At 44.4% G+C, this 10,474-nt stretch overlaps 1 pseudogene; it reads right to left on the bottom strand.

Moving 5' to 3' along the window:
- Positions 1-1,819: 1,819 nt before the first annotated feature.
- On the bottom strand, positions 1,820-4,922 carry LOC109754041 (methyl-CpG-binding domain-containing protein 2-like; annotated as a pseudogene).
- Between the last annotated feature and the right edge of the window lie 5,552 nt (positions 4,923-10,474).

Below are 10,474 nucleotides of genomic sequence, written 5' to 3'. Positions count from 1 at the left end.
ATTTTTCTTTCTTTTACTCTTTCACTAGTACCCACCCCTGACGGCCCAATAGGCCTAGCCGCGCTTCTCCCATGAAAAGAAACAAAGGAACAAATCTTAAAAAAACAAGCAAAGAAAGGAACACGTTTTCTGGCCTCGTTCGCTGAATCGCGAAAACGGGGTGGCGCCAATCCGGAGCCGCCTCAGACATGGAGATGAGGCACGCAGATTTATAACGCCGCCCTGAGACTGGCATCGCTCGCATTGTTTTCTTCTCCCGATTCCCAGCAAGAGAAATCTAGGGCAATGCCGCTGCCGCTGCCGCCGCGCGCCGTCCTGCCATCGCCCGCCGTCGCCTCGAAAGTGGCACCCAAGAGAAGCAAAGTTGCGGCGATGACAGCGGCCAAGACAAATAGTGGCACGCCCCGCTCGCCGAAGAAGGTTCCTCGGGTGGATGCAGCGGCCAAGAAGTCGAACAACGCGCCCCGCTTGCCTGCGAAGGTTCTTCAGAAGTCCACCGTGGATGCGGCGCGCCGGCAACTGCGATTCGCGTGCGGCGATGCTGTCGAGGTGCGCAACAGGTTATGCACGAACGTCGTCTTCTCTGGCAACAGGCAGCTGGTGATCTTCCTCCGCGCCAAGGTACTCTCCGCCTCCGCCGGCACCGAGTCCTACCTCGTCGAGTACCCCGCCATCAACAGCAAACCCAGCCGTGTCGCACGAGTGCCGTCATGGGACGTCCGCGAGCCCCGTCGCGCTCCACCGCAGCCACACCCGGTTGCTGATGCTGCACGGCCGGCCAGTTCCAAGAGACCACCACCGCCGGAGCAGACAGAGCGCGGCGGCGATTGTTGCAAGAAGGAGAAGAGGGTCGGCAAAGGGATCCCGATGGACGCGCTGTGCCGGTTCTACGAGGAGCACGACCCAGAGTTTGCGTCGAAGTTGCGCCACGCGACGATGACGAAGGTCGATGGAGGACGCCCACCCGTTTACGATTAGTTACAATTCTCTCGGGAAGTAGCTAGTTTTCTTCTTTGCTCTCTGATCTATGAGAGTCTGTTATGAATTCATGATCGCTGGAGAGAGGAACTGATAAACATGATCATTAGCAGTTACTCCCTCTGTCCCAGAATATAAGAACGTTTTTGACACTATGCTAGTGTTAAAAACGTTCTTATATTTTGGGACGGAGGGAGTAGAACTCTGCAACTGACAATGTATCATGAATTCATGACCGCTGGAGAGAGGAATTGATGTATGTGCGTAGTCCATATATATTCAATTCAAGATTCTCGTTTTTCTTGAGATCAAAAGGTGAAGAGAAAGCAGCTAGTTTTCTTATTTTGGGGTTTTATCCTTGAGATCAAAAGGCAAAGAGAAAGCAAATTTTGAGACCGTACGTAGTGACCATGCGATCATTATCTGGGTTTTGTTTTATGAGAATCACTAAACCCCTAGAATGCTCCCGTCATTATGTCAAGAGAAAGTATATAATGAGCAAATGATCCGTAGGATTTTCAGTAAGTTTTGGAGAACTTCAGCCATTAGAAATAATTGGTACAAGGGCTATTTGACCTCATAAAGAATTTTTCTTGTTCCTGCATCTTGTAAGACTTGCCATCCAAAGAGGCCCTTAACCATAGGTTGTTGTGTGACATTTTATCATGTCAGGCTAATAAAGGTGGCAGCCCAGCTGAAATTTTGTCACGCCAGTTTGTAAACTCTTTGATCATAGAACGGAGCTCACTCTTTCCTTGGAATGCATTTCTATTTTTCTAGTTCTATAAGAATCCCAACATAGATCACGCCTTGTTTGTTTTTCTTTTGAGATGCAGATCAATATGGTGCATGGTTTAATGGCTTGTCATTTGTATGTTTGAACTTAAAAAGGTCTAAAATGCTATGGGCTTGCACGTTCATGCAATTCGTCGCATAAACGTAAAATAGACAGATGTATATAATGTGACCTTTGGTCATAGAATGGGGGTGGCAGAAACTTTTGTTATCTAAGCTCTGTCCCAATACCCATTGATCTCAATAAAAACGATTGTACCTTATACAGGAGATTATGATGGGAAACACGCATAAACTTAAAGTTATAGGCATTCACAGCACACGAACATAGTGAGGTAAAAGCAATGAAGCAGTTTCGATAACTTTCTACAACAACATTCCTCTGTTGATGTCGATGTCCCAAAAACTCTCAGTTCCAGCCAAGCTGGAGCAAAGTACGGCACAAGGGGAACGAGCTTAGCTAAGGTAGAACATTAACAGTAAGATAATACAGCAAAATAGCACATTTCAAGTCTGAAGTTTAAACATCACTGATAGAGCATTTTTCTTTCTTTCTGGAGAGCATCACTGGTTTAGTTTTCTCTTTTTGGAGAGCGTCACTGGTACTTGTAGAGCTAGTATAACTGGTATATGAGTTAAATGATTGGATTCTCCATGAGGGACTGACATGTAGTTGTGCACGGGATCCTCGTGAACCGGAGGTGGCACTGAAAATAAGAGCATTCCATCAGATAAATAACAAATCATGTGTCAAATTATCAGATGGTTGCACAAATACAAAGAGTGAATAGAACGCCATTAATCACTTGAGCCAGAAGAGAAGACAAGCAAGCTAATCACATCAAGACGTCGTCCGTTGTACAAGGGTCATTGTATGTAAGTATACTAATACTCCCTCTGTTCCTAAATATAAGTCTTTTTAGACTTTCAAATGGACTACAACATATGGATGTATGTAGACAAATTTTAGAGTATGGATTCACTCATTTTGCTCCGTATGTAGTCACTTGTTGGAATGTCTAAAAAGACTTATATTTAGAAACGGAGGGTGTAGATGGTAACAACAGACATCACCAACCACCAATGAACCCCACACAGTGATTCTAAATTTCTAACCGCTGCTACAAGATCCCTAAATCGCTAGCTAGTTGCAGGAACTTAATCTAGGAGTGGTGCTATAATCAACAAGGGTACTACAAGTCACCCACCTCGCTGTCTCATGTTTATGCAACTATATATATGCAGCATGCATTAACAGAACTCTCATTTAGTTTCATATTCATGTAAACGGGATATAATCCATCAGCCACTAGTGCGTGCAGTGGTCTACATTATGTTATCAGGTGCGCCATCCACTTTACAGAAATTTAAAAACAATAAAGTAAAATCCAATTTACGACATCTCAACCTGTTTACATGCATGCACTACTATCCTGTAACCCCAACTCGCCACCTGTCCTACCACTTAAATAGTTCCATTAAGTACCACAATATACAAGTACACAAACTTGTAATGCGTCCCCAGTTAACAAGGCAGTCTGAAAACCATTTTATCACTGATATAAAATTTGAAGCAATAGTGGCCATTGTTCAACCAGAAGAGATATGCTTGCCCAACCATCAATTCATTTAGCATGCTAGTTAAAAGTAACCGTGTTAAAAGTTCTGCATAAATATACCTTCAGTTGGTTCAACAAGCTCTGACTGACGAGGGCAATTTGGAGGTTTAGGTACCTTGAACAAAAACTGAGATAACTGTAATTTGGCAGCATAGTCTGGGTTGTCTTCAAGATACCTATCAAAGTATAACATATGACGAATAAGATAACCATCTAGGCAGATTGAACCACACGGAGAAGTTCACAACTTCACATAGTATACACATGTATTCTGTGTTGTTTCCAACGTTCAATTGTAAGAACATGCAAGATTTCTGAAAATAAGCCGCGACAAAGCTAAGCCTAAATGCTGGTTGTGTGCTTTATATGATCATTGAGCCATTGAGGTAGTGAAAGTACAATGACAACACTTTGTAACAACTATCACAAGAATAGTGGATACCATTCAGATGCAGTTATCAACATGCTAGATGAATGAAAAACTGCATCTGGGCAATAATATGCTTAACAAAGTAACGATATTGAAGAGAAGTTGACCAAAAGAAAGTTAGCATACCTTTCGACATCTTTCATGGATCTTACTTTTCTGCCTGCAGGAGATATATAGTACCTGAAAGGATGTATATAAGTGTTACGAAACAGTAATACAATACATACACGGAATGGCAAGCACATCCTTCTATATAGGTGTGTAAGGTGTGTAGCAGACCACAGGAATGAACGATTAACCATTTATCAGATATCTACAGCATTAAATTCCTAAACCATAAATGAGCATTATGAGTCTCAAGAGTTACGACCCAGGGACGTTAGAAAACAACTGCAACATCATTTGCTCAGAAATAAATACAAAAAGCTGGGAAACAAATTAACTACGATGTTGTGCAAAACAAGTAATACTCACACGTCAGCGAATCTCGTGCCCTGTTCGCTCCTTAGAGTAATATTCCTTTCCCACCCAAGAGGGGTCTGAGGGATGCCTGGGATATCAATTGCCCATGCCATGCCATTATCCTCAGATATATCAGTTGAATCATGGCATGTAACTTGTGGCTTCCACCCATGGACATATTTGCAAGAAAAAGGAACTTGTCTAATATTCTCTCGGATTTGCTCGTATTTCAGTTTGGATGGTACAACTCTCCATTTCTGGCAAGTACTACATTGCACAGAATATGTACTAATAATGAATTTTTCTTTTTTTAGACATCACAGGCAAGTTGTTTTCTCCCTGGGCATTCTTATAAGGAACAACTTGATATGATGCACTTCCAGAGGAGTTTTCAGTGTCACTGTCATCCCATTGGTCCACGACCTTGTCAGCTAACATGTCTTGGCTCTTGATATGAGATAATGAACTCTCATCAGGGTTGGGCACAGGATTAGCCGGGATGGACACCATAGTTTTTAGTTCCCTGTTGGAGGTAATTGCAAAAGTTTCAGACTGGGAAAGGCAAAATGCTTGATAGAGAAACAAAAGAAACGTGAACGTAAGATTAAAACAGAAGGGATACGTTTCCTCAAAAGAAAAAAAAGAAGGGATACACCACCATGAACATGAAAAGAGGGTGAGCACAAAGGCTACTTATAGTAAATCTTTGATTTCTCAGGCTAGATATCAAGATATCGCTGGCATTAGAGCAGTATGGTTCTCCCATAAATCAGGTTCATTATGGTAATCCCATAAATCTCTAACATTTTGAACAGCTTAATTAGGTAACTAGGGCTTACATAATGTTTTGAGATCCCTAGGCTAGATTCAAAGATTCCGTTAGGAACAGAAAGGCGGAACTTAACGCCTCATCACTAGTTGGGGCATCCACAATCCAGTTCACAAAAGTAAGGACATAACTCGCAAATATATATTTAACAGCTTGAGCTAACGTAACGCTCGAGAACCCTAGGCTAGACACTGACCGAGATGCCATCAGCATTAGAAACATGACCTAATGTAGCAATAGTAAATCGAATGTACCGATTGCAATTGCAGATATCCCTACTCCTCAAACAGCCCTAGCATGGTAATCAAACTAAATCACAGTTATTTTATATAAAAACAGAATCATGATTCTTCTCACCATCTCCGTTAGGCTATGAAACATATTACCACGTACTTCTCCAAAATAAAAACTAAGTTGGGACGGGATAAATAGAATCTACTATTGCACATGTAAAATTGCTGAATCTACTACGTGTAAAATATCTGAAAACGAGCGCCTTAGCTATATGCTCTCCGGAAGCCCTAGCATGGTAATCTATCTAAACCTAAATTATTTTGAAGGAACTATGTAATCATGCATTCATGAGCAAAAGGAGAGTCGGGGTGGAAGGCGAGGTATACATACACAAAGTGCCTCCAATGGCGGCTTCTTGGTGGCCAGATTGGCTCGTCGGGGTCCTCGGCCTTCTCCGCGCGCGGTTTAGACGCACGGAGGAGCGCCGCCTCGCGGAGTCGGCGGGCTTCGCAGGAGGCGGCCAGCCTCCGGAAGCACGCGACCCTGAGAGGATCGCGGCGCGCGGAGATGCTCGGTGGCGGTCGGGGCGGGGAAAGGGAGCCGCGCGCCCCACTCTCCGCCTCATCGTCCGCCTGCGCGTCGGGGCTCGCGCCGACGGACTCAGTGGTAAGCGAATTGAAGGAAGGGTCGGCTCCAAGGCCCTCTTCCTCTTGTCCCTGAGTTTTGGGGCTGGTTGTCACAGGACCGGTGGGGTCAGAAACGAAGGGATCCATTCCTACGGACGGTGGACCACTACCTGTATAGGGGAGAGGGTTTTCGAAGTGAGGCAAGATAGAAGTGCGAGGATGAACGTGGTTTCTGCTTTCAATCTCTATACTCCTTTTTATATTGATTTATAATTTGAACACGTCTAGATGTGAACACGGATGATTTTGGTATATTTGGAAATCAATTAAAGGGTATATCCATGATTAGTAATATATTAAAAATTGCTCGCCAAATATTTTATAGCAAAATATTGAAAACATACTTAAATAATGGACGCATGGCAATGTGGCGAATTGAGTGACGTACGCAAGCAAATCCAATATGATAGATGATGTAATATTAAGAAAGCTTTGCGGTTAATAGAAACATGCACGCGAGGTGAGCCGATAGGAGGTAGAAAAGAATAAGATGGATTGGGTGTGCTGAAAACCTTCGGAGCACGACAAGCAAGCTAGATTGAATAGTGGGAAACCAAAGCGCAAAATTGGACACGTTGGATTCATCTCGTATAACATGTTGTGTGGGCCGACTAAGAAACGCGTGCGCCTATATGTTTTCCGATGTGAAATACCTTGTGAATGGATGCTCAATTCTAATCATGGTTTTTTCTCTTTTTTGCGGGTGAAAACTTGTATTACGCAATCACAAGATCCTTACGGTCATCAAAAGCTAAAGACAAAACAACTTAGGCCCTAACCAAGTCATAGTTCTGCCCTTACCTCTAGCAAACTTAACTGTCACTAACATTATTCTGAGTACGATTAATATAATTAATACAAAAATCACGAAGAGACAATGAATGCCTGATTTCCTTAATGAGAGAAGCGTAGATTGATCTATCATCTTCCCGGCCTTGGATGCTCAATTCTAATCATGGGTTGTCAACTCTAAGAGTTTTCGATCTTAACATAGAATAGTCGAGTGAGAAGGATCAATATTAATTTATGTGGTGTTGTAACGGTACGGAGCCAATATATGAATGAGCTCCATAGTTGATCGTGTATTCGACGAATGGTCACAACAAGATCTAGATATAATAGTAGGATCAAGATATGGTTGAGTGCAAAAAATATGGATGAACAAAAATTAATGAAAAAATCTTCTCCACATCTCACAAGATGTATTCTTCTCCAGCCATGTGTTATTGTTCAATATCTCGATCTAACTAGTATCATACTGATAAAATTTTCATATCGCATGCGTTATGTGTATTGTAGTTTCCTATCTACTCCCTCCGTCCCATAATGCAAGACATTTTTGCAAGCTATGTTAGCTTGCAAAAACGTCTTACTTTATGGTACGAAAGGAGTAGATCATTAAACATATAGTATTATTAAAAAAATCCTTGGTGGCTCCCATCTAGAGCTTTCTTATCCCCTCAACGAAGACCTTCTCCGGCGTGTGTTCTACTCGTTCTCAACCACGATTTCGTCTCTTCCATGGTTTGGTTACTCGAGTTGATTGTGACGCCCGGATAATTAAGCTACAGTAACCATATACTAATGATGCCACATCACCTCGATTACTGTTACTAATCTTGCGTTAGTTCAAAATCGATTCAAATTCAAATTCAAAATCAAGCAAACAATAAAAGTTTTCAAATATTAAAACTAAAATGTTCGGGGTGAGCCCAATAATGCATAGGTAAGTATGGTGGAGAAACCACACTTTTAGAAATGGTTTAAATACTCTAAGATATTTTAAACAGTAGCAAAAACAATTAGTTGAATGTCTTTAAAAAAATAAAATATTAAACTATTTTATTTAGTTGGCCAAACTTATGTGGCAGTAGCCTATTTATTAACACTAAATTAGGGACTACTTTTATAGTTTATAAAACTAAAATAAAAGAGGAACTAAAGTAAAAAAGAAAACAGAAAAGGAAAATTAAACAAAAGTAAAATAAAGACGAAAGAACCCCCCCTCGCTGGGCCTCAGCCCAGCTAGCCATCGAGCCAACCAGGCCGGCCCAGCCGCCCCCCTATAACCCCCCTGAGCCACCCCGAAACCCTAACCGCACCCACAACCCCCACTCCCCCCTTGCTCCACTTCCCCCCGATCTGGATCGGGGGCTGCGACCCCGACGCCGCTCGCTATCGCCGGCGCCCCCTCTCGGACTCCTCCGCGCCCTCCTCTCCCTCGCGCGACACCCGCCTAAAGCCTCGGCCTCAACTCGTCGCTGGCCCGACGCCATCGCCCGTCGTCGCCACCACCACATCGCCGGAGCTGCCCCATCGTGCTCTCCGTCGACGACCTCGTCCCCGTCTTCCTCCCCGAGCCCCACTGCCCTGTCCCTACGCCCCGCGGTGAGCCCCGCCGCCGCGCTCGTCTCCGCCGCCCCCAACTACTTTGCTGCTGCTCTGCCCCAGTTCGTCCGCACCAGCGCGCCAGAGCTCGCGCTCCAGGCCGCTCCCGCCACCGCAGGCCCGCCTTCCCTGCATGTGACGCCCCAGATTTGACCGTACACTAATCATACACGCAAACATGTACGATCAAGATCAGAGACTCACGGGAAGATATCACAACACAACTCTAAAATAAAAATAAGTCATACAAGCATCATAATACAAGCCAGGGGCCTCGAGGGCTCGAATACAAGTGCTCGATCATAGACGAGTCAGTGGAAGCAACAATATCTGAGTACAGACATAAGTTAAACAAGTTTGCCTTAAGAAGGCTAGCACAAACTGGGATACAGATCGAAAGAGATGCAGGCCTCCTGCCTGGGATCCTCCTAAACTACTCCTGGTCGTCGTCAGCGGCCTGCACGTAGTAGTAGGCACCTCCGGTGTAGTAGGAGTCGTCGTCGACGGTGGCGTCTGGCTCTTGGGCTCCAGCATCTGGTTGCGACAACCAGGTAGAAGGGAAAGGGGGAAAAGAGGGAGAAAAGCAACCGTGAGTACTCATCCAAAGTGCTCGCAAGCAAGAAGCTACACTACATATGCATGGGTATATGTGTAAAGGGCCATATCGGTGGACTGAACTGCAGAATGTCAGAATAAGAGGGGGATAGCTAATCCTGTCGAAGACTACGCTTCTGGCAGCCTCCATCTTGCAGCATGTAGAAGAGAGTAGATGGTAAGTTCACCAAGTATCATCGCATAGCATAATCCTACCCGGTGATCCTCCCCTCGTCACCCCATGTGAGAGCGATCACCGGGTTATATCTGGCACTTGGAAGGGTGTGTTTTATTAAGTATCCAGTTCTAGTTGTCATAAGGTCAAGGTACAACTCCGGGTCGTCCTGTTACCGAAGATCACGACTATTCGAATAGATAAACTTCCCTGCAGGGGTGCACCACATTACCCAACACGCTCGATCCCATTTGGCCGGACACACTTTCCTGGGTCATGCCCGGCCTCGGAAGATCAACACGTCGCAGCCCTACCTAGGCACAACAGAGAGGTCAGCACACCGGTCTAAATCCTATGACACAGGGGTCTGGGCCCATCGCCCATTGCACACCTGCACGTTGCGTGGGCGGTCGAAAGAAGACCTAGCCCCCTTAATACAAGCGCAGGCTTACGGTCCAATCCAGCGCGCGCCGCTCAGTCGCTGACGTCAAGAAGGCTTCGGCTGATACCACGACGTCGAGTGCCCATAACTGTTCCCGCGTAGTTGGTTAGTGCGTATAGGCCAGTGGCCAGACTCAGATCAAATACCAAGATCTCGTTAAGCGTGTTAATTGAAGTATCCGTGAATGCCGACCAGGGCCAGGCCCACCTCTCTCCAAGGTGGTCTCAACCTGCCCTGTCGCTCCGCCACAAAGTAACAGTCGGGGGCCGTTGGGAACCCAGGCCCACCTCTACCGGGATGGAGCCACCTGCCCCTTCAGGCCTGTGACACCCAAAATTTCATTTGGATTTTTCAAAATTTTTACTTCACTTGAGGGAGGTGATTTAAATTTTTTCTTCAAAAGAACCCTCCTTTCAAAATAATTTTTTTATGGCAAGAGTTTTATTTGGATTCACCCAAGACTTGTTTTTGGTCTTGGAGGTTCTTGCTTTTTATTTTGGACTCAAGCCAAAATACTTTTCACTTGGGAAAAATGTCTTTTGAAAATTTCTTTGAAAATACTCTATAGCTTTTGGAATAATCCTTTACCACTTTCAACAAATCTCTCTTGCCATGACCTTAGTGCAAATCCACTCTCATAAACCTTTCCTTATCTTTGGATCATGATTTACTTCAAATCCAGCAAGTTGGACCTCTCCATATTTTTATTTTCCACTTATTTCTTATCAAAACAATTTCTACCTTATATCTTGATCATTGGAGGTTTACAAAGGAACTACTCTTTCTGCTTTGATTTTTGCCCCCAAACCTTTTTCCCTTCCTAGTCCTTTGAACCCTCAACC

This window comes from Aegilops tauschii, chromosome 7, assembly GCF_002575655.3.
Source record: "Aegilops tauschii subsp. strangulata cultivar AL8/78 chromosome 7, Aet v6.0, whole genome shotgun sequence".
Classification (NCBI taxonomy): Eukaryota; Viridiplantae; Streptophyta; class Magnoliopsida; order Poales; family Poaceae; genus Aegilops; species Aegilops tauschii.
The sequence above is the reverse complement of the archived record's forward strand: the minus strand, read 5'-3'. Positions and strand labels throughout refer to the sequence as shown.